General features: G+C 46.5%; 2 protein-coding genes and 1 long non-coding RNA gene across 3 annotated transcripts in view; 2 read left to right on the forward strand and 1 right to left on the reverse strand.

Moving 5' to 3' along the window:
- LOC120981622 (NACHT, LRR and PYD domains-containing protein 3-like) overlaps nucleotides 1-24,538 on the forward strand; it is a 3,400,916-nt gene that overhangs the window by 593,951 nt on the left and 2,782,427 nt on the right. The gene's annotated exons all lie outside the window — the stretch shown is intronic.
- LOC120981623 (NACHT, LRR and PYD domains-containing protein 12-like) overlaps nucleotides 1-24,538 on the reverse strand; it is an 840,242-nt gene that overhangs the window by 118,852 nt on the left and 696,852 nt on the right. The gene's annotated exons all lie outside the window — the stretch shown is intronic.
- The window catches only part of LOC120981626, an 83,202-nt gene that overhangs the window by 43,181 nt on the left and 15,483 nt on the right, over nucleotides 1-24,538 (forward strand). The window contains exons 2-3 of the long non-coding RNA XR_005774724.1: nucleotides 11,463-11,633; nucleotides 12,555-12,559. This is a non-coding gene — a long non-coding RNA (uncharacterized LOC120981626). The remainder of the gene's footprint in view (nucleotides 1-11,462; nucleotides 11,634-12,554; nucleotides 12,560-24,538) is intronic.

The raw sequence follows: 24,538 nt of genomic DNA on the forward strand, positions 1-24,538 counted from the left end.
AGTACGGTCACACAGTGTCAGAGGGTGTTTGCTTCAGGTACAGGTCAAATTGTTGGGGAGCCTAAAGTCGCTCTTCTGGAGAAATTTGCAGGGGGTACTGATGATTTTTTCCGTTTCAAGGAATCATGTAAGTTGTACTTTCGTTTGTGCCCATTTTCATCAGGTAATGAGGATCAGAGGGTGGGTATCGTCATGTCTTTGCTGAAAGGGGACGCGCAATCCTGGGCTTTTTCCCTGCCGCCCGATTCTCTGGCTCTCCGGTCGGTGGATGAATTTTTTAAAGCCCTGGGATTGATTTACGATGACCCAGATCGAGTTTCAATGGCAGAGTCAAAATTACGTAACTTACTACAGGGTAAACATACTGTTGAGGTTTACTGCACAGAGTTTAGGAGGTGGGCTACTGAGTCGGGGTGGAACGACCCTGCGTTACGTAGCCAGTTTTGTCAGGGGTTATCTGAAAGGTTGAAGGATGCTCTGGCTTTTCATGAATACCCTGATACTTTGGAAAATGCAATGTCTTTGGTGATACGTTTGGATAGACGTATCAGAGAGAGGGGTAAGGGTCCCTCTGTGCAGGGGATTCCTCCCGCGTGTAGTTTTGTTCCACCAGCTGCCCAGGGAGATATTGCTTGTTATTCTGGCCTAGGAGAGGAACCCATGCAGTTAGGTCAGATATCTTTCCATTCGGATAGTAGAGACTTTCGTAAAGCGCACAATTTATGTTTCTTTTGTGGAAAGAGGGGTCATTTTGTTTTTTCTTGTCCGTATGTTGAACCACAGGGGAGAGTGATAAAGAAAAAAGAAAAAGAAAAAAAAACCTCCCTCACACTTGGTGGTATGAATGGTGTGGTGGAGCAGACTGGTGTGCAAGTTCCCTGCAGTTCCCGTTTTCTCCTTTCAGCTATGGTGGCGCTAGAGTCTCGAAATGTGTTTGTTGATGTTTTTCTTGATTTGTGGTGCTGGGGTAAATTGAATTGACTTTCTGTTTCTTCAGGGTTTGGGACTAAGTATTTGCACGTTAGAGAACGAGATTCGTGTTTTTGCCATTGATTCTTCCCCTCTTTCTCAAGGGAGCCTTACTCACGTTGTTCATGATATTCATTTAAGGGTGGGTGATTCACATACTGAGATTATTTCCTGTTTCGTCATGAAGGATTGGGCCAATAGTTTTGGGGTTGCCATGGTTGTCTAAACATAACCCAACTATAGACTGGCAGGCGAGACAAATCATTGGTTGGAGCAAGTTTTGTTCGGATAATTGTCTTGTCACATCTATTTCTGAAGTGTCCGTTACGGCCTTGCCTCAGTATCTCTCAGATTTTTCGGACGTGTTTGCGGAGGGTGGGGCTCAGGAATTGCCCCCTCATCGTGACTATGATTGTCCTGTGAATCTCATTCCGGGGGCTAAGTTGCCTAAGTCTCGGCTCTACAACCTCTCTCAACCCGAGAGAGAGGTCATGCGAAAGTATGTCGCCGAGAGTTTGGCAAAGGGTCATATTAGACCATCTAAGTCTCCAGTGGCTGTAGGTTTGTTCTTCGTGAAGAAGAAAGATGGATCACTGAGACCGTGTTTGGATTTCCGGGAGCTGAATCGTATTACAGTCCGGGATCCATATCCCCTGCCTTTGATCTCTGATCTTTTTGATCAGATTGTTGGAGCCAAGGTGTTCTCCAAGTTGGATTTGAGAGGGGCATACAATCTGATCAGGATCAAGGAGGGGGATGAGTGGAAAACGGCCTTCAATACACACGAGGGTCATTTTGAGAACCTGGTAATGCCTTTTGGGTTGACGAATGCGCCAGCGGTATTTCAGCGATTCGTCAATGATATTTTTCATAATTTGGTGGGGAGGTTCGTAGTAGTCTACCTTGATGACATTTTAATTTATTCTCCTGATCTGAAGACCCATCAGGATCATGTGAGACAGGTTTTGACGATCCTGCGGGAGAATAAGTTATACGCCAAATTGGAGAAATGTTTGTTTGCGGTGCAAGAGCTTCCATTTTTGGGATACATGCTTTCTGATTCTGGTTTTCGTATGGACCCCGAAAAGGTCCGGGCGGTTCTGGAGTGGGACCGACCGGAGAATCAGAAAGCTTTGATGCGATTTTTGGGGTTTACGAATTATTATAGAAAATTTATTTTGAATTATTCCACGCTAGTCAAACCTCTTACTGATATGACCAAGAAGGGCGCTGATGTCTCTGTCTGGTCGGATGAGGCATTGCAGGCCTTTTCGGCTATTAAGGAGCGTTTTGCGTCTGCTCCCATTCTGGTGCAGCCGGATGTATCTCAGCCATTCGTGGTCGAGGTTGATGCATCAGAGGTGGGGGTTAGGGCGGTGCTTTCGCAGGGTCCTTCTCCTGGCAAGTGGGTCCCGTGTGCCTTCTTCTCCAGGAAGCTCTCGGTCGCTGAGAGGAATTATGATGTTGGAGATAGGGAGTTGTTGGCGATCAAGTTGGCCTTTGAAGAATGGCGTCACTGGTTAGAGGGGGCTTCTCACCCCGTTACTGTGTATACAGACCATAAGAATTTGGCTTACCTGCAATCTGCCAAGCGTCTGAACCCTAGACAGGCCAGATGGTCATTGTTTTTTACCAGGTTCAATTTCGTAGTTACCTTTCGCCCAGGGGTCAAGAACGTCAAGGCAGATGCCTTGTCTCGCAGCTTCCCTGGGGGAGGTGATTCAGAAGATCCAGCGCCGATTTTGGCGGATGGAGTGGTGGTCTCCGCTCTGTACCCTGAATTGGAGATGGAGGTGTTGGGAGCTCAGGAGGGGGCTCCTGGTTCGTGTCCCCCAGGGAGGTTGTTTGTTCCTGAGGGCCTACGATACAAGGTGTTCAAGGAACATCACGATACTGTTCTCGCTGGACATCCTGGTGGTAAGTCCACCTGTGATCTGGTGTCCCGGAGGTTCTGGTGGCCAGGTTTGCGTAAGAGTATTGAGAATTACGTGGCAGCTTGTGAAACCTGCGCTCGGTCTAAGGTTGCTCATACTCGACCGCCTGGTTCACTTCTTCCATTGTCTATTCCATCTTGTCCTTGGACACATTTGTCCATGGACTTTATTACGGACCTACCGAGTTCCTCCGGGAGAACAGTGATCTTGGTGGTAGTCGATCGTTTCAGTAAAATGGCTCACTTTATACCACTAACAAGTCTGCCTAACGCTAAGACTCTTGCGCAGATTTTTGTGGATAATATTGTTAAATTGCACGGTATTCCTTCGGATATTGTTTCTGATAGGGGCACGCAGTTTGTCTCCAGGTTTTGGAGGGCGTTCTGCTCTCGACTTGGCATTCAACTTTCTTTCTCGTCGGCTTTTTATCCACAGGCGAATGGTCAGACGGAGCGTACTAATAGAAACCTGGAGACCTACTTGAGGTGCTTTGTGGCTGAGAATCAGGAGGACTGGTCCTCATTCTTGCCCTTAGCAGAATTTGCATTGAATAACCGTAGGCAGGAGTCCACAGGTAAGTCACCATTTTTTGGCGCATACGGTTTCCATCCTCAGTTTGGTACCTTTTCTGGGTCTGGTTCCTCCGGGATGCCAGAGGAGGAGAGATTCTCTTCTGCCTTATCCTCTATCTGGCGGGGGATTCAAGGGAATTTGGAGAGGATGTGTGAGAGGTATAAACGAATGGCTGACAGGAGACGTGTGACTGGTCCGGACCTGTGTGTGGGTGATTTGGTGTGGTTGTCCACTAGGAATATCAAGTTGAGAATGCCATCTTGGAAACTGGGTCCAAGATTTGTTGGTCCATATAAGATTTCTGCTGTGATCAATCCTGTGGCATTTCGACTTGATCTGCCGCAGACTTGGAGGATCCACGATGTCTTCCACAAGTCTTTACTAAAAAATATGTTAAACCGGTGGTACCATCGCCATTGCCTCCTCCTCCTGTTCTGGTCGAGGGAAACTTGGAGTTTGAGATCTCCAGGATTCTCGACTCAAGAGTTCTGCGGGGTTCCCTCCAGTACCTGGTTCACTGGAGGGGATACGGTCCTGAGGAGAGGATGTGGGTTCCGGCGTCAGATGTCAACGCCAGCCGTCTGGTGAGGGCCTTTCATAGGTCCCATCCGGATAAGGTTGGTCCAGGGTGTCCGGAGGTCACCCGTAGAAGGGGGGTACTGTCATGCCCCACTCTGACGATGTGCGGAGGTCAGCCAGGATTGCAGCACGAGTCTAGTATTTGTTTTGATGCTGTGCTGGATCCGCCTCGCATCAGGTGCACTGGGTGGAGTCATTAGTTTAAATAGTCTCCAGCAAAGGTGCTCTGAGCGGATTATACTCTTCATTGTGGTCTTGGAAGGAAGGTTGGCTGTTTGTTCCTGCTCTCAGCAGATAAGTGTATTTTCTTGTTTGGTTGTTTATGTCATCTATCCCATCCAGGTTCTGTGCGAGCTGGCAGCTCCTTTCTCCCCACTTCACCATCTCAGGGAGTTCAGGGTTCTGTTAGCATAGGCTGGTGGACACAGCAAATCTACCATCAAGATTTGGTCTGTGGGCTGAGCATTGTAGGGAAAGAGGTCAGGGATAAATTAGGAGGTGACCCTTCCCCCGTCTCTCGTCCAGAGCCTGGTTGGTGTGTTATCTGTTTAACTGTGCACGTCCGCCGTGACAGACGGCTTTCAATACCCCTGAGGGCCATTTTGAGAATTTGGTTATGCCTTTTGGTTTGATGAATGCCCCAGCCGTTTTTCAGCATTTCGTCAACAGCATTTTTTATCATTTAATGGGAAAATTTGTATTAGTGTATTTGGATGACATTTTGATTTTTTCTCCTGATTTCAAGACTCATAAGGAACACTTACGTCAGGTCTTGCTCATCCTGCGGGAGAATAAATTATACGCGAAACTGGAAAAATGTGTGTTTGCGGTTCCAGAAATCCAATTTCTGGGGTTTCTTGTCTCCGCTTCTGGTTTTCGCATGGACCCCGAGAAGGTCCGCGCTGTGCTTGAGTGGGAGCTTCCTGAGAATCAGAAGGCGCTGATGCGTTTTTTGGGCTTTGCCAATTATTACAGGAAATTTATTTTGAATTATTCCTCTGTTGTTAAACCACTCACTGATATGACCAGAAAGGGGGTAGATTTTTCTTCCTGGTTGGTAGAGGCGCGTAAGGCCTTTTCTAATATCAAGGAGAGTTTTGCTTCCGCTCCCATCCTAGTACAACCTGATATTTCGTTACCCTTCATAGTTGAGGTTGATGCTTCTGAGGTAGGGGTGGGTGCGGTCTTGTCTCAGGGTTCCTCTCCTGCCAAATGGCAACCGTGTGCCTTTTTCTCAAAGAAACTCTCCTCCGCAGAGAGAAATGATGATGTGGGAGATAGGGAATTGTTGGCCATCAAGTTGGCTTTTGAGGAATGGCGCCATTGGCTAGAGGGAGCCAGACACCCTATTACCGTGTTTACTGACCATAAAAATCTGGACTACTTGGAGTCAGCCAAGCGTCTGAACCCGAGACAGGCCAGATGGTCTTTGTTCTTTTCAAGGTTTAATTTTGTTGTTACGTTCCGCCCTGGGGTTAAGAATGTGAAGGCAGATGCCCTGTCACGTTGTTTTCCGGGAGGTGGGAATTTTGAAGACCCGGGTCCCATTTTGGCTGAAGGTGTGGTGGTCTCTGCTCTTTTTCCTGAATTGGAGGCAGAGGAGCAGGCAGCCCAGTCAGAAGCTCCTGATCTTTGTCCTCCTGTGAGGTTGTTTGTGCCTCTCGCTTTGAGACACAAGATTTTTAAAGAACACCACGACACGGTCCTTGCTGGGCACCTGGGGGCAAGAGCCACACTGGATCTCATCGCTCGGAGATTCTGGTGGCCTGCGCTTCGTAAGTCGGTTGAGGGTTTTGTGGCAGCTTGCGAGACTTGCGCTCGTGCCAAGGTCCCTCATTCACGGCCATCAGGTCCTCTCCTTCCTTTGCCCATTCCTTCCCGTCCTTGGACACATCTGTCCATGGACTTCATAACGGACTTGCCTCGTTCCTCGGGGAAGTCTGTGATTCTGGTGGTGGTGGACCGTTTTAGCAAAATGGTGCATTTTATCCCTTTTCCTGGTTTGCCCAATGCTAAGACGCTGGCGCAGGCATTTATTGACCACATTGTCAAATTGCATGGGATTCCTTCAGACATAGTCTCTGATAGGGGCATGCAGTTTGTTTCCAGATTCTGGAAGGCTTTCTGTTCTCGCTTGGGGGTTCGGTTGTCATTCTCTTCTGCTTTCCATCCGCAGTCGAATGGCCAGACAGAGCGCGTCAATCAGAATCTGGAGACATATCTGCGCTGTTTTGTGGCGGAGAATCAGGAGGATTGGTGTTCTTTTTTGTCCCTTGCTGAGTTTGCTTTAAATAACCGTCGTCAGGAGTCCTCTGATAAGTCACCATTTTTTGGTTCATATGGGTTCCATCCGCAGTTTGGGACTTTCTCGGGAGAGGGCTCTTCTGGTTTGCCTGATGAGGACAGATTCTCCTCGTCTTTGTCATCTATTTGGCAAAAGATTCAGGATAATCTAAAGAGCATGAGTGAGAGATATAAGCGTGTGGCAGATAAGAGACGTGTGCCTGGTCCGGACCTGAATGTTGGTGATCTGGTGTGGTTGTCTACCAAGAATATCAAATTGAAGGTTCCCTCCTGGAAGTTGGGTCCTAGGTTTATTGGGCCTTACAAGATCCTGTCTGTCATCAATCCTGTTGCCTACCGTCTTGATCTTCCTCAGACTTGGAAGATCCATAATGTTTTTCATAAGTCCTTATTGAAACCTTATGTTCAACCTATTGTACCCTCGCCTTTGCCTCCTCCTCCGATTATGGTTGATGGAAATCTTGAATTTCAGGTCTCTAGGATTGTGGATTCTCGTCTTGTCCGCGGTTCCCTCCAGTACCTCGTTCATTTGGAGGGTTATGGTCCTGAGGAGAGGATGTAGGTCCCAGTGACGGACATTAAGGCCTCTCGTCTCATCAGGGCTTTCCATAGGTCCCATCCTGAGAAGGTGGGCTCTGAGTGTCCGCAGTCCATTCCTAGAGGGAGGGGTACTGTCACAGCCAGACAGCTGAGAAGCGCTCACAGGAGCTTCTCAGATCCTCCTCCTTGAATTTCTTTGTTTTGGTTTAGTTTCTCATCTCGTTAGTCTATCTCAGCTGTCATGCAGTTGGACTGATTGCTACCCTATAAGTTCCTCCCCATAATGCAGTAGTGTGCGGCTGATACAACTTCCTGGAGTGTGTGTGCATGCTGTTCCCAGTTCCCAGTTCCCAGTCGTCAGTCGTCAGTCGTCTGCAAGATAAGTGCTGTTTATGTATTTATGATTTTGTCTTTTCTGGATCCAGGTGACCCTGACTCCCTCCGTGTCAGTGTAGGGAGCCGGTGGTCGTGTCCCCTCACTATTGTAGGGTCTTCAGGTAATAGATAGCCGAGGAATGTGGATATGCGCCCATCCACCTTTGGGGTGTTCGCATAGGCTGAGCAGTGAGGGAGAGCGGCAGGTCTATTGCAGGGGTCTCCCTTTGTTCCTTAGTTGTGGATCCAGAGAGACATTGTTTATATGGTATTGTCTTGCTTCCTGTACACCATCCGTGACAATAGGCGTTTGTGATTTGAGATCATGTGCCTTCGCAAAGCAGTTGTACCTAGGTGGGTGTTAGACTTCCCACGACTCAGTTTCTTTTGGCACAGGTTGCAAATGGCATCGCTGTTGTCAGAGGCAGACACACAAAAAAAATGCCACACTGCTGAGCTCTGCAATGATGGCATTCTGGTGGTGGCAACAGCATGCGTTGATTGGCGTGCTGTCTGGCTGACCCCGGGTGCCGATGCATGCTGTCTGACTGTGCCACTAGCTCCTTGCGACGACCTCCCCCTGCTTCCAACTCATCTCCTCCTCCTCTCTGTCTCCCCATCGGAACTTTCCCCCTGTTCTTCTTCTCTTCGAGCGGGCACCCACGTGACATCCACGGACACATGGTCATCATCAACCGCTTCACTTGTATCTGACAACTCAGCAAAGGAAGCAGCAGCGGGTACAACATCATCATCATCACACCGTACGTCCATGTGTGTAATGCTGCCTGACTGAGACATATCCCTGTTATCTACATCCTCTGGCAATACTGGTTGCGCATCACTCATTTCTTCCAACTGATGTGTCAATAACTCCTCTGACAGAACAAGTGAAGCAGCTGTGGTTCTAGTGTTGGTGGTGGCGGCAGGCGGGTGAGTGGTAACTTGAGAGGTGCCCGAAGCTGAGCTGGAGGAGGATGGTGCGTCAAGGTTCCGAGCGGAAGCTGTAGAAGATTGGGTGTCCTGTGTTAGCCAGTCTACTATGTCCTCAGAACTTTTCGAGTTCAGGGTACGTGGCCTCTGAACACTGGGCATTATTCTAGGGCCAAAGGGAATCACAGCACCACGACCACGACGGCCCCTGCGGGGTGGCCTGCCTCTGCCTGTCATTTTTTTTAGATTAGTTTAGTTGTACTATGCGTGAAAGCTACTGTGACACCAGATATGAGTGGCACTGTGCACTGGCAGAAGTTGGCACAGTAGACTCTGTAGGCCTGACACACACTCTTGCAGACAACTAACTGCTATTCAATCTATTACAATCAAAATTTTATTTTTATTTTTTAATGTATTCTACTGTGACACCAGATATGAGTTGCACTTTGGTGACACTGTGCACTGGCAGGGCCTGAAACACACACGCTTGCAGGTAACTGACTGCTATTATATCACAGTAAAATTTTATATATTTTTTTAAAATGTAATCTACTGTGACACCAGATAGGAGTTGCACTGGTGACACTCTGCACTTGCAGGGCCTGAAACACACACGCTTGCAGGCAACTGACTGCTATTATATCACAGTCAAAATATATATTTTTTTTAAATGCAAGCTACTGTGACACCAGATATGAGTGGTGGGCACTGGCAGTAGTGGGTACAGTATACGCTGTGAGCCTAACACACACGCTGGCAGGCAACTGCAATTAGATTACAGAGAAAATAAATAAATAAAAAAAGCAGACTGATGTTCTAGCCCTAAAAAGGGCTTTTTGGGGTGCTGTCGGGACGCTGTCCTTACAGCAGAGATCAGATGAGTCTTTCAGGACTGTAGTGGACACTGAATACACTGGCCTAGCTATCGATTTCCCTATTAAATCAGCAGCAGCTACACTGTCCCTCCTCTCACTAAGAATGCAGCTTCGCCGGGAACTGTTTGCCGGCGAATAGTTCGGGACATCTCTAGTGACAAACCATATAAGAAGTAGCAGCAGCAGGCACAGTCCATGGGGGAAGGGTGACACACCATATAAGAAGTAGCAGCAGCGGGCAGAGTCCATGGGGGAAGGATGGCACTATATAAGAAGTAGCAGCAGCGGGCACAGTTTATCGGGTAAGGCTGGGTAAACACTTGCGATCAGATTTTGGTATTCTGTTCCAGCCACCAGCAGAATACCAGAATCGCCAGATCCAGCATATGCCAAACACTGCTGGCACCTGCCGGATCCCATTCACAATAATGGGATCAGTTGAGATCCAGCATGCAGCATTATTTTGCCCTTTGTTTTTGCCAGAATCTGCAACTGAGGCTTCTACTGTAACCTCTGCGGCAGATGTGCACGTACCCTAAGGGGTGCTATGGGTCACTCACAAGAGGGCCCAATTCAGATTCTTGCCATAGGGCCCAGTAATTTCTATGTACGCCTCTGGCTGTATGGGTATAGCAGAACAGTATGTATGTAGCAGAGCTGTATGTGTGTAGTAGAGCTGTATGTATGTAACAGACCTGTATGGGTGTAGAAGGCTGTATGTGAGTGTGGCAGTCCTGTCTGTGTATGACAATGCTGTGTGTATAGCAGAGCTGTATGTGTGTATAGCAGAGCTGTATGTGAGTATGGTAATGTTGTGTGTATGGCAGTGCTGAGTGTGTAAAGCAGAGCTGTGTGTGTACCAGAACTGTGTGTGTCGCACACAAATACTTAAAAATAACCTAGCAGAAGAAGAAGCGTGGCCAAACACCACAGAGCAGTGACAGGAATAGAGTTGCACCGGATATTGAAGTATCAATACCCAATCAATACTTTTAGACCCGGATCGATATGACACTGGGTCTTACTATTTAACGATACTAGGCTGCGCTGTTATCTGTTAGAGAACATGGCGCTCCCTGCTCTCAGCGCGCACCATGTTCTACTCAGCAGCACAATGGAGAAGGAGGGACCCCCTCCCCCCTGTGACGTGGCTGCCGCTGCCACCAATAAGATCATTGTAGTGAGGATGAGGGGAGGGGCTGTGGCCACTGCACCACCAATGTATGTAATTAACACATTAATTCAAGTGTAGGCAGTGGGTGCCGGCGGCGGAATCACATACCCGGCCCTCTATGATAAGGCATGCGATCCGCCGAACCGTGGAAATTAACCCCTCAGGTGTGGCACCTGAGGGGTTAATTGCCGCGGTTCGGCAGATTGCATGCCCTGTTATTGAGGCCGTGTATGTGATACCGCCGCTGGCACCTGCTGCCTACACTTGAGTTAATGTGTTAATTACATTCATTTGTGGCGCAGTGCGCCCCCCCGGATTTTGAATTATAACCATTGGTGGTGCAGTGCGCTGTCCCCCATAACGCCCCCAAGATTATAATCATTGGTGGCATAGTGCCCACAGGCATCCCCCCCCCCTCATTGTTATATTCATTGGATGCAGTGGCCACAGGATCCCCTACCCTCCTCTTCATTGGTGGCAGTGGCAGTTTCGATCGGAGCCCCAGCAGTGAATTCGCGAGGCTCCGATCGGTTACAATGGCAGCCAGGACACTACTGAAGCCCTCCATGGTAAGCTCCCTGCTGCCGTGTGCACAAAGCCCAGGGCAGCAGGGAGAGTGTAAGATCCTATTCACTGTAATAGATCTCTATCAGGGGGAATAGGACAAGGGTTCTAGCCCTAAGGGGGATAATAGTTATTAAATAAAAAGTAGGAAAAAAAAAGAAACACCAAAATATTAAGTTTAAATCACCGCCTTTCACAATATTACATATAAAATTTATAAACTATAAATAATTAACATATTGCCCCCGAAAATGTGCAAACTATAAAAGAAAATCACTATGCAGTGAATGCCGTAACAGAAAAAAATTATTCAAAAACGCACGATTCGCCATTTTTAGTCACCTTGTCCCCCAAAAATAGGAAAAGACTGTTCTATTATGGGCCGGACCTTCCATAAAATGCAGAATGCACGCGGCTTTTTTGGTGTTTTATTTTTTTTGCATGGTATCGAATGGTATAGAGTATAGCAATACTTTTTTATGGTATCAAAATCGAATCAAAATGTTGGTATCGTGACAACCCTAGTCAGCAGTTTATCTCATAGACATAACAATGGTGCGGAGCATAAAATAGAATAAAATCCATGTATAACGTGTGCCCCACATGTCTCAGTCCTGTACACATCTCTTATACTCACAGTAATTCCTCTATCCTGCAGGCCGGACTGGACAGAGCCTCCATCAAGTCACTGAAGTGAGGACCATACAGACGGTTACGAGACAGGTCAAGTATCTTCAGGGACGGGTTATTCCTTATTCCAGATGCCAACTGGATGCAGGAAGTGTCTGGTAGACGATTATTACACAAACTGTAAGAATAAGAAGATGAGATGTGGGTGAGGCGTCCACAGAGCGTTAGTATAAAATCTGTAGATTGTGACTGTGGAGAGAAAATGTCCCCGGCTGTTAGTAACATCCATAAATGTCATCACTAGAAGCCTCCTCTTGTGTGTGGTGGATGTCAGGAATGGCGGCAGCTATATGATATGTCCATGTCCTAGAAATCCAGAACCCCTGAGGAATCTCCTCACTTTATGGCATGTCATAAATCAGTTATGATGGCAGCACATGAATGTACAACAGTCATAAATCTGGAGGAACTTGTGTCAGCGTCATCAGCTGCTGAGAGCTCTCCTTCCTCCATCTATTGTGGCCCTTAGTCTGTGGCCCCATTCTCCTTCCTCCACCATCTATTGTGGCCCTCAGTCTATGGCCCCTCTGGCCTCCATTCTCCTTCCTCCACCATCTATTGTGGTCCCTTGGGCCTCAGTCTCCTTCCTCCGCCATCTAATGTGGCCCTCAGTCAACTTCCTCCACACCTATTGTGGCCTCCATTCTCCTTCCTCCACCATCAATTGTGGTCCCTGTGGCCCCAATTCTCCTTTCTCCACCATCTATTGTGGCCCCTGTTCTCCTCCTCACATTACTACAGGACACATGTGGCTCTGCCCTCGCTCAGTAAGTTATTTGGGGGATGGATTATTAGTAGACATTACACTACATTCAGGGTTTCTCTGGATTCTGCTGGTATTGATTATTACTTATTGATAACGAGCAGTAATCGTCTCCATTCTGAGTAAATTACAGCCGAGGTCATCAGTAATAATACCGCCATACAGCTGTAATGTAGCACAGGCAGAGATGAGCGCTCTATGGCGGTAAGGGCTCATGTACATATTACAGCTCTGTATAACCTGGGAGTTGCTCAGACCCATAATCCGCCCCATAGAAGCAGATGTGTCCTTCCTGTCCCTCCAGATGTCTCTCAGGACATATGACACCTCCTCCATGAAGGACATTACTGATTGTGTTTTCATCCGATTGATGTGTTAAAGGGATCATTAGAATCTTTATGTTATCATATAGGGTTCTGCTGAAGAATTTAAAGGGGTTATCCAGGAACTGGATATTGATGTCCTATCCCCAGGACACGTCATTAATATGAGATCTGTGGGGGTCCGATATCTGTGGGGCACCTCTCAGCTGTACCCACCGGAGCTCAGGAGAGCGCTGCCACCTCCTCACAGCTCCCCAAGTACAGAGCAGTACAGTGTATAGAGGATGTGTTTAGTATTATAGAGCAGTACATTGTATAGCGGATGTGTTTGGTATTACAGAGCAGTACAGTGTATAGAGGATGTGTTTGGTATTACAGAGCAGTACAGTGTATAGTGGATGTGTTTGGTATTATAGAGCAGTACAGTGTATAGTGGATGTGTTTGGTATTACAGAGCAGTACAGTGTATAGCGGATGTGTTTGGTATTACAGAGCAGTACATTGTATAGCGGATGTTTTGGTATTACAGAGCAGTACAGTGTATAGCGGATGTGTTTGGTATTACAGAGCAGTACAGTGTATAGTGGATGTGTTTGGTATTACAGAGCAGTACAGTATATAGCGGATGTGTTTGGTATTACAGAGCAGTACAGTGTATAGCGGATGTGTTTGGTATTATAGAGCAGTACAGTGTATAGAGGATATGTTTGGTATTACAGAGCAGTACAGTGTATAGTGGATGTGTTTGGTATTACAGAGCAGTACAGTGTATAGCGGATGTGTTTGGTATTATAGAGCAGTACAGTGTATAGAGGATATGTTTGGTATTACAGAGCAGTACAGTGTATAGTGAATGTGTTTGGTATTACAGAGCAGTACAGTGTATAGCGGATGTGTTTGGTATTACAGAGCAGTACAGTGTATAGTGGATGTGTTTGGTATTATAGAGCAGTACAGTGTATAGTGGATATGTTTGGTATTACAGAGCAGTACAGTGTATAGTGGATGTGTTTGGTATTACAGAGCAGTACAGTGTATAGAGGATATGTTTGGTATTACAGAGCAGTACAGTGTATAGTGGATGTGTTTGGTATTACAGAGCAGTACAGTGTATAGCGGATGTGTTTGGTATTATAGAGTAGTACAGTGTATAGTGGATATGTTTGGTATTACAGAGCAGTACAGTGTATAGTGGATGTGTTTGGTATTACAGAGCAGTATAGTGTATAGTAGATATGTTTGGTATTACAGAGCAGTACAGTGTATAGTGGATGTGTTTTATATTACAGAGCAGTACAGATGTAGCAGGGTTAACACTCAATCTCTTAACTCAAATTTCTTAACTCATCGTGTTATCTTAAGACAAAAGCCATTGAAAAGCAATTGAAGGTGTTTGCTTAACGCAATTAGTTTAAATAACATGTCTCATAAATTATGAGTGTCAACTTTACTACATCCGTACAGTGTATAGTGGATGTGTTTGGTATTATAGAGCCGTACAGTGTATAGTGGATGTGTTTGGTATTACAGAGCAGTACAGTGTATAGCGGATGTGTTTGGTATTACAGAGCAGTACAGTGTATAGTGGATGTGTTTGGTATTATAGAGCAGTACAGTGTATAGTGGATATGTTTGGTATTACAGAGCAGTACAGTGTATAGTGGATGTGTTTGGTATTACAGAGCAGTACAGTGTATAGAGGATATGTTTGGTATTACAGAGCAGTACAGTGTATAGTGGATGTGTTTGGTATTACAGAGCAGTACAGTGTATAGCGGATGTGTTTGGTATTATAGAGTAGTACAGTGTATAGTGGATATGTTTGGTATTACAGAGCAGTACAGTGTATAGTGGATGTGTTTGGTATTACAGAGCAGTATAGTGTATAGTAGATATGTTTGGTATTACAGAGCAGTACAGTGTATAGTGGATGTGTTTTATATTACAGAGCAGTACAGATGTAGCAGGGTTAACACTCAATCTCTTAACTCAAATTTCTTAACTCATCGTGTTATCTTAAGACAAAAGCCATTGAAAAGCAATTGAAGGTGTTTGCTTAACGCAATTAGTTTAAATAACATGTCTCATAAATTATGAGTGTCAACTTTACTACATCCGTACAGTGTATAGTGGATGTGTTTGGTATTATAGAGCCGTACAGTGTATAGTGGATGTGTTTGGTATTACAGAGCAATACAGTGTATAGTGGATGTGTTTGTTATTATAGAGCCGTACAGTGTATAGAGGATGTGTTTGGTATTACAGAGCATTTGTGTTAGGAGGTTCTGCAGCAGCTGGGGTGTGTGTTAGGAGGTTCTGCAGCAGCTGAGGTGTGTGTTAGGAGGTTCTGCAGCAGCTGAGGTGTATATTAGGAGGTTCTGCAGCAGCTGAGGTGTGTATTAGGAGGTTCTACAGTGGCTAAGGTGTGTATTAGGAGGTTCTACAGTGGCTGAGGTGTGTATTAGGAGGTTCTACAGCAGCTGAGGTGTGTATTAGGAGGTTATGCAGCAGCTGAGGTGTGTATTAGGAGGTTCTGCAGCAGCTGAGGTGTGTATTAGGAGGTTCTGCAGCAGCTGAGGCGAGTATTAGGAGGTTCTGCAGCAGTCAGAGAAACATCAGTTGTGACTGGAATAAATCAGCTTAACGGCAGAGATAACAAGGCGGCACAGCTGTGAACATTCAAATGCAGCAATCGGAGGACGCCGGCAATCCCAATAGCCCCCTGATGTATCCCACTCACGGTGGTGCACAGCTGGAGAGAAGCACGGGCGAATATGCACAAGTTCAAAGGAGAGAACAACAAGCGGCGCTCACCAGTGTGAAGTTCAGACTTGATGCTTTATTCGGTTAAATCAGATTCCAAGTGCTTGCGGCATGGGGCAGACGAACAAACTACACGCACCAAACAGCGACGGACGTTTTGCGCTAGTTGCGCTTCGTCGGGCTGTACGTCAGCGCGTATGTTTGCGCCGCCTTCTTAAGCACGAAAACAGCGTGTCATCATGGAAACCAACAGCATTATCTACCAGTACACGTCACACTGTGACCTGACTGACCAGTCCAGACCTGACCCAGCAGTGTCACCAGTCCAGACTCCAGTCCAGCTCGGTGAATATCTGCCCCAGGCCCTGGGGAAGGGGTGAAGCAGCAGCAGGCAAAAGTCCATGGGGGAAGGATGGCACACTATATAAAGTAGTAGCAGCAGCGGGCACAGTCCATGGGGAAGGGTGACACACCATATAAGAAGTAGCAGCAGCAGGCACAGTCCATAGGGGAAGGATGGCACTATATAAGAAGTAGCAGCAGCGGGCACAGTTCATCGGGTAAGGCTACAGTAGGTAATCACTTGCGATCAGATTTTGGTATTTTGTTCCAGCCACCAGCAGAATACCAGAATCGCCAGATCCAGCATATGCCAAACACTGCCGGCACCTGCCGGATCCCATTCACAATAATGGGGTCAGTCAAGATCCAGCATGCAGCATTATTTTGCCCTTTTTTTTTTTTTGCCAGAATCTGCAACTGAGGCTTCTGCTGTAACCTCTGCGGCAGATGTGCACGTACCCTAAGGGGTGCTATGGGTCTCTCACAAGAGGGCCCAATTCAGATTCTTGCCATAGGGCCCAGTAATTTCTATGTACGTCCCTGGCTGTATGGGTATAGCAGAACAGTGTGTATGTTGCAGAGCTGTATGTGTATAGTAGAGCTGTATGTATGTAACAGACCTGTATGGGTGTAGAAGGCTGTATGTGAGTGTGGCAGTGCTGTCTGTATATCAGAGCTGTATGTGAGTATGGTAGTGCTGTGTGTATAGCAGATCTGTATGTGTGTATAGCAGAGCTGTATGTGAGTATGGTAATGTTGTGTGTATGGCAGTGCTGAGTGTGTATAGCAGAGCTGTGTGTGTACCAGAACTGTGTGTGTCGCACACAAATACTTAAAAATAACCTCGCAGAAGAAGAAGCGTGGCCGGACACCACAGGGCAGTGACAGGAATAGAGTTGCACCGGATATTGAAGTATCAATACCCAATCAATACTTTTAGACCCGGATCGATATGACACTGGGTCTTACTATTTAACGATACTAGGCTGCGCTGTTATCTGTTAGAGAACATGGCGCTCCCTGCTCTCAGCGCGCACCATGTTCTACTCAGCAGCACAATGGAGAAGGAGGGACCCCCTCCCCCCTGTGACGTGGCTGCCGCTGCCACCAATAAGATCATTGTAGTGAGGATGAGGGGAGGGGCTGTGGCCACTGTGCCACCAATGAATGTAATTAACACATTAATTCAAGTGTAGGCAGTGGGTGCCGGCGGCGGTATCACATACCCGGCCCTCTATGACAGGGCATGTGATCCGCCAAACCGCGGAAATTAACCCCTCAGGTGTGGCACCTGAGGGGTTAATTGCCACAGTTCGGCAGATCGCATGTCCCCTCAACCCCCCCAGTATTAGAATCATTGGTGGCGCAGTGGCCACAGGCACCCCCTCCCAATGTTATATTCATTGGATGCAGTGGCCACAGGATCTCCTACCCTCCTCTTCATTGGTGGCTGTTCCGATCAGAGCCTCAGCAGTGTAATCGCGGGGCTCCGATCGGTTACCATGGCAGCCAGGATGCTACTGAAGCCCCCCATGTTAAGCTCCCTGCTGCCGTGTGCACAAAGCCCAGGGCAGCAGGGAGAGTGTAAGATCCTATTCACTGTAATAGATCTCTATCAGGGGGAATAGGACAAGGGTTCTAGCCCTAAGGGGGCGAATAGTTATTAATTTTTAAGTTTAAATCACCCCCTTTCCCAATATTACGTATAAAATTTATAAACTATAAAAAATAAACATATTACATATTGCCCCCGAAAAAGTGCAAACTATTAAAATATAAAAAAATATCTCCTATGCAGTGAACGCCGTAACAGAAAAAAAAAAAAAAAAAAAAAAAACGCACAATTCGCCATTTTTAGTCACCTTGTACCCCAAAAAATAGGACTGTTCTATTATTGGCCGGACATTCCATAAAGTGCGGAATGCACGCAGCTTTTTTGGTGTTTTTTTGCATGGTATCGAATGGTATAGAGTATCGCAATCCATTTTTATGGTATCGAAATCGAATCAAAATGTTGGTATCGTGACAACCCTAGTCAGCAGTTTATCTCATAGACATAACAATGGTGCGGATTATAAAATAGTATAAACTCCATGTATAACTTGTGCCCCACATGTCTCCGTCCTGTACACATCTCTTATACTCACTGTAATTCCTCTATCCTGCAGGCCGGACTGGACAGAGCCTCCATCAAGTCACTGAAGTGAGGACCAGACAGACGGTTACCAGACAGGTCAAGTATCTTCAGGGACGGGTTATTCCTTATTCCAGATGCCAACTGGATGGTGTGTGGTGGATGTCAGGAATGGCGGCAGCTATATGATATGTCCATGTCCTAGAAATCCAGGACCCTGAGGAGTGTCCTCACTTTATGGCATGTCATAAATCAGTGATGATGGCAGCACATGAATGTACAATAGTCATAAAGCTGGAGGAACTTGTGTCAGCGTCATCAGCTGCTGAGAGCTCTCCTTCCTCCATCTATTGTGGCCCTCAGTCTGTGGCCTCTATTCTCCCCCTCCACCATCTACAGGGAGTGCAGAATTATTAGGCAAGTTGTATTTTTGAGGATTAATTTTATTATTGAACAACAACCATGTTCTCAATGAACCCAAAAAACTCATTAATATCAAAGCTGAATATTTTTGGAAGTAGTTTTTAGTTTGTTTTTAGTTTTAGCTATTTTAGGGGGATATCTGTGTGTGCAGGTGACTATTACTGTGCATAATTATTAGGCACAAAAAACAAATATTTACCCATTTCAATTATTTATTTTTACCAGTGAAACCAATATAACATCTCAACATTCACAAATATACATTTCTGACATTCAAAAACAAAACAAAAACAAATCAGTGACCAATATAGCCACCTTTCTTTGCAAGGACACTCAAAAGCCTGCCATCCATGGATTCTGTCAGTGTTTTGATCTGTTCACCATCAACATTGCGTGCAGCAGCAACCACAGCCTCCCAGACACTGTTCAGAGAGGTGTACTGTTTTCCCTCCTTGTAAATCTCACATTTGATGATGGACCACAGGTTCTCAATGGGGTTCAGATCAGGTGAACAAGGAGGCCATGTCATTAGATTTTCTTCTTTTATACCCTTTCTTGCCAGCCACGCTGTGGAGTACTTGGACGCTTGTGATGGAGCATTGTCCTGCATGAAAATCGTGTTTTTCTTGAAGGATGCAGACTTCTTCCTGTACCACTGCTTGAAGAAGGTGTCTTCCAGAAACTGGCAGTAGGACTGGGAGTTGAGCTTGACTCCATCCTCAACCCGAAAAGGCCCCACAAGCTCATCTTTGATGATACCAGCCCAAACCAGTACTCCACCTCCACCTTGCTGGCGTCTGAGTCGGACTGGAGCTCTCTGCCCTTTACCAATCCAGCCACGGGCCCATCCATCTGGCCCATCAAGACTCACTCTCATTTCATCAGTCCATAAAACCTTAGAAAAATCAGTCTTGAGATATTTCTTGGCCCAGTCTTGACGTTTCAGCTTGTGTGTCTTGTTCAGTGGTGGTCGTCTTTCAGCCTTTCTTACCTTGGCCATGTCTCTGAGTATTGCACACCTTGTGCTTTTGGGCACTCCAGTGATGTTGCAGCTCTGAAATATGGCCAAACTGGTGGCAAGTGGCATCTTGGCAGCTGCACACTTGACTTTTCTCAGTTCATGGGCAGTTATTTTGCGCCTTGGTTTTTCCACACGCTTCTTGCGACCCTGTTGACTATTTTGAATGAAACGCTTGATTGTTCGATGATCACGCTTCAGAAGCTTTGCAATTTTAAGAGTGCTGCATCCCTCTGCAAGATATCTCACAATTTTTTGACTTTTCTGAGCCTGTCAAGTCCTTCTTTTGACCCATTTTGCCAAAGGAAAGGAAGTTGCCTAATAATTATGCACACCTAATATAGGGTGTTGATGTCATTAGACCACACCCCTTCTCATTACAAAGATGCACATCACCTAATATGCTTAATTGGTAGTAGGCTTTCGAGCCTATACAGCTTGGAGTAAGACAACATGCATAAAGAAGATGATGTGGTCAAAATACTCATTTGCCTAATAATTCTGCACGCAGTGTATTGTGGTTCCTGTAGCCTCCATTCTCCTTCCTCCATCAACTATTGTGGTTCCTCTGGCCTCCTTCCTCCACCATCTATTATGATCCCTGTGGCCTACATTCTTCTTCCTCCACCATCTATTGTCACCCTTAGTCTGTGGCCCCCATTCTCATTCCTCCATCATCTATTGTGGCCCCTGTGTCCTCCATTCTCATTCCGCCACCATCTACTGTGGCACCCATTCTCTTTCCTCCATCATCTATTGTGGCCCCTGTTCTCCTCCTCACATTACTACAGGACACATGTGGCTCTGCCCTCGCTCAGTCAGTTATTTGGGGGATGAATTATTAGTAGACATTACACTACATTCAGGGTTTCTCTGGATTCTGCTGGTATTGATCATTACTTATTGATAACGAGCAGCAATCGTCTCCATTCTGAGTAAATTACAGCCGGGGTCATCAGTAATAATACCGCCATACAGCGGTAATGTAGCACAGGCAGAGATGAGCGCTCTATGGCGGTAAGGGCTCATGTGCATATTACAGCTCTGTATAACCTGGGGGTTGCTCAGACCCATAATCCGCCCCATAGAAGCAGATGTGTCCTTCCTGTCCCTCCAGATGTCTCTCAGGACATATGACACCTCCTCCATGTGGAGGCACAATGCAGGTTCTGATGAGGTCAGTCCTAGAACACTTACCTGTGTGTTATCCGGGGAGGGGGTCACTGCTCCCATTATGTGTTATACAGCGGGGGGCAGGTATTAGTGATAGCGCTGCTCTTCTCAGACATGACAGTGCTCCAGATGATGACCACAATGTTCGCCAGTGCGACTTAATATCATAAATGGTGACAAGACTTTATTGTTGCCATTTGTGACCAGACCGGTCACTATGCTTCGCTTTTAAGAAAAAAATGCCTTCACCTAGCCAGTGTTGCCAACTGTCCGTAAATTTACAGTCCGCAAAACCCGGGTGTTTACTTCTGCCGCCTGTAGCATCCAGCAGAAAAAAACACAGCCAGTAAAACCTGTGCACGGAACTCTGAAGTCTACACTGCGCATGCGTACACAGTGCAGTGAGATGGGGGTCAATGATGCGCTGGAGGAAAGTGGAGCAGTGACGGCGGTCAGGAGGAGGAGTCCCATCAGCCACCAATAAAAGCGCAGCTATCTCTCAAAGTTTTCTGCCTGCCGTGTTCCTGCGCCGCGCTGTCAGAGAGAACAGAGAGACTCGAGGGAAACTTGTGCTGTGTCCTGAAACACTCTGCTAGACACTAATTGTGTTTCATGAAAATGTGCTCGTGCCTGAGTTCCCACAAAGTTGCAAAGGGAGGGGGAGGTCATAACAAACCTCATACCTCCCCACTTGTGAACAGAAGGAAGAGGGACACTATGTGGCCACGCCTCTAACTCCGCCCAAAACATAATTAAACTCCTAATCCCACCAAATCCTGTAAATGCCCCCACATAGTAATTATTCCCCCACCCCACAGTATTTATGTGAGCAGTGTGCCCCCTTCACAGATTATGCCCAGTTATGTGCCCCCTCAGAAATATGCCCAGCTGTGCCCCCTCATAGTAATATGCCCAGCTGTGCCCCCTCATAGTAATATGCCCAGGACTGTGCCCCCTCATAGTAATATGCCCAGCTGTGCCCCCTCATAGTAATATGCCCAGCTGTGCCCACTCATAGTAATATTCCCAGCTGTGCCCCCTCAGAAATATGCCCAGGACTGTGCCCCCTCATAGTAATATGCACAGCTGTGCCCCCTCATAGTAATATGTACAGCTGTGTCCCCTCATAGTAATATGCCCAGTTGTGCCCCTCAGTAATATGTCCAACTGTGCCCCCTCATAGTAATATGCCCAGCTGTGCCCCTCAGTAATATGCCCAGCTGTGCCCCCTCATAGTAATATGCCCAGCTGTGCCCCCTCAGAAATATGCCCAGGACTGTGCCCCCTCATAGTAATATGCCCAGCTGTGCCCCCTCATAGTAATATGCCCAGCTGTGCCCCCTCATAGTAATATGCCCAGCTGTGCCCCTCATAGTAATATGCCCAGCTGTGCCCCTCAGTAATATGTCCAACTGTGCCCCCTCATAGTAATATGCCCAGGACTGTGCCCCCTCATAGTAATATGTCCAGGACTGTGCCCCCTCATAGTAATATGCCCAGCTGTGCCCCCTCATAGTAATTTGCACAGCTGTGTCCCCTCATAGTAATATGCCCAGCTGTGCCCCTCAGAAATATGCCCAGGACTTTGCCCCCTCATAGTAATATGCACAGCTGTGCCCCCTCATAGTAATGTGCCCAGCTGTGCCCCCTCATAGTAATGTGCCCAGCTGTGCCCCTCAGTAATTTGTCCAACTGTGCCCCCTCATAGTAATATGCCCAGCTGTGCCCCCTCAGAAATATGCCCAGGACTTTACCCCTTCACAGAAAGTAAAAAAAAAAACTTTTTCTCCTCCCCTCCTTCAGCAGCAGGATCCACATCGGCTGCTCTGGTCTGCAGTAAGATTCAGGCCTATTGCACACGACCGTATGGCTTTTTCAGTATTTTGCGATCCGCAAAAAATAAGGATGACATCCGTGTGCATTCTGTTTTTTGTGGAACGGAACGTCTGTCCCCTAATAGAATAAGGGAATAAAGGGAACGTCTGTCCCCTAATAGAATAATAGGACTTGTTCTATCTTTGAACGGAAAAACGGAAATATGGAAACGAAATGCATATGGAGTACATTCAGTTTTTTTTTTGCGGACCCATTTAAATTAATGGTTTCATATACGGACCGTATACGGAAAGCAAAAAATGGAACGGAAACGGGGGAAAAAAAAACGGTCGTGTGCATGAGGCCTCAATAGCAGTCAAAGATGGAGGGGAGAAAGGATTCAATTAAATGTTTTAGTGGAAGGTAATATGAGGTTTCTATGGACGGTGGCTCATATCTGCTTAGTAAGGAGGTGACTGCAGCCACGCCGTCTAAGTGATAAATCCTAGTCAGTCCTTTGTCGGTCCGAAGTCTCCTGTCCCGGGGGAAATAATGTTTTTTTATAAGTGGTAGAAGAGGCAGGTGAGGAGAAAGTAACTGAGCTGGGTTTTTGACCGCGTCTCAAATATTGAGAGAATGCTTAACCCATTTTCATCCGCCTTACGTATATATGCTTGTTGGTTGATACTTTAATTATGGGGCCCACTGATGCGAGCAGCGGACGCCATAGCTGCCGGGTACCTGCTAATGCATTGGAGTCTATGAGAAAATCAATCTAATGATGGCATGCTGTAGTTTCATAGGGGAACTATAAAAAGAAGTGTTAAAAAAAAATGTTAAAGGGATTCTGTCACCAGGTTTCACCCCTGTCAGCTAAACATATGCTGATGTTCAGGGCGTCTTCACGATTCCTAATGTGGGCTTATAAATGTCATCTGTGGGCTTATTTAGCTAAAAAACAGCTATTACTAACCTGTCAGTCAAACAAATAAGGTGCCCAAGGGGATGTTAATGGGTGCAAGATGCCCGCCGCACCCACCGCCGTTCGTGCCCAGTGCCGCCTTTCCGGACTTCTGCGCCGCCTCCTAATCCTCTGTGCCGCCTCTCGCTCTCCCTCCCTCCCCCCTCCTTCTGCTGTAAGATCTCGCGCTTGCGCACAGGGCTCTGCCTGATGCGCCCGTGCGGACTTCTCCATTTGGCTTCTTACAGCGAAGTGCGCATGCACTTCGCTCAACCCCTGTATGCGCGAGATCTTACAGCAGGAGGAGGGGGGAGGGAGGGAGAGCGAGAGGCGGCACAGAGGATTAGGAGGCGGCGCAGAAGTCCGGAAAGGCGGCGCTGGGCACGAACGGCGGTGGGTGCGGCGGGCATCTTGCACCCATTAACATCCCCTTGGGCACCTTATTTATTTGACTGACAGGTTAGTAATAGCTGTTTTTTAGCTAAATAAGCCCACAGATGACATTTATAAGCCCACATTAGGAATCGTGAAGACGCCCTGAACATCAGCATATGTTTAGCTGACAGGGGTGAAACCTGGTGACAGAATCCCTTTAAAATGTATATGAAAAAGAAAAAAAAATCAAATAACCCCCCTTCCCTTTCCCCAAAATTAAAATAAAAGTACATCATGAGTATCACCTCATGTGAAAACACTGTAGTATTAAAATATAAAAATATTTATTCCATACGGCAAGCAGCAAAACTGGAAAAAGTCATGATCCACAGTTTTTTGTCACTTCAGCTCCTACAATTTTTTTTTAATAAAAAGTGATCAAAAAGACATACACACCCCAACATGGTATCAATGAAAAGCACAGACTACCCTGTAAAAAATGAGCCCCCACACAGCTCCATAAACATAACAATAAAAAAGTTTCCCACTACATTGTATGCAACCGTAAATGGTTCCATTAGTTAGTACAACTTGTTTCGCAAAAAAACACGTCCTCATACGGCTATGTGAATGGAAAAATAAAAAAGTTATGGCTTTGGGAAGAGGGAATGAAAAACAAAAATTAAAAAAATGGAAAATTTCCCGGTCATTAAGGAGTTAAGGATGGGATAAGTAATAGTGGGTGGAGAGGCAGATGGAGTCCATAGAACAGAGTCAATGGACAGGGGAGCAGTCTCCAACGAGGGGCATCTCTGATGGAGTGAAGGAGGCTAACTGAGCTATCTGAGCTGCTTGGTGGGATTTTTGATAATTCGGTACCTGAGACCTCCTCTGAGTTTATGTCTAGAGTTAACTCACCTGATCCGAGATATGTG

Source organism: Bufo bufo, chromosome 11 (genome assembly GCF_905171765.1).
Source record: "Bufo bufo chromosome 11, aBufBuf1.1, whole genome shotgun sequence".
Taxonomy (NCBI): domain Eukaryota; kingdom Metazoa; phylum Chordata; class Amphibia; order Anura; family Bufonidae; genus Bufo; species Bufo bufo.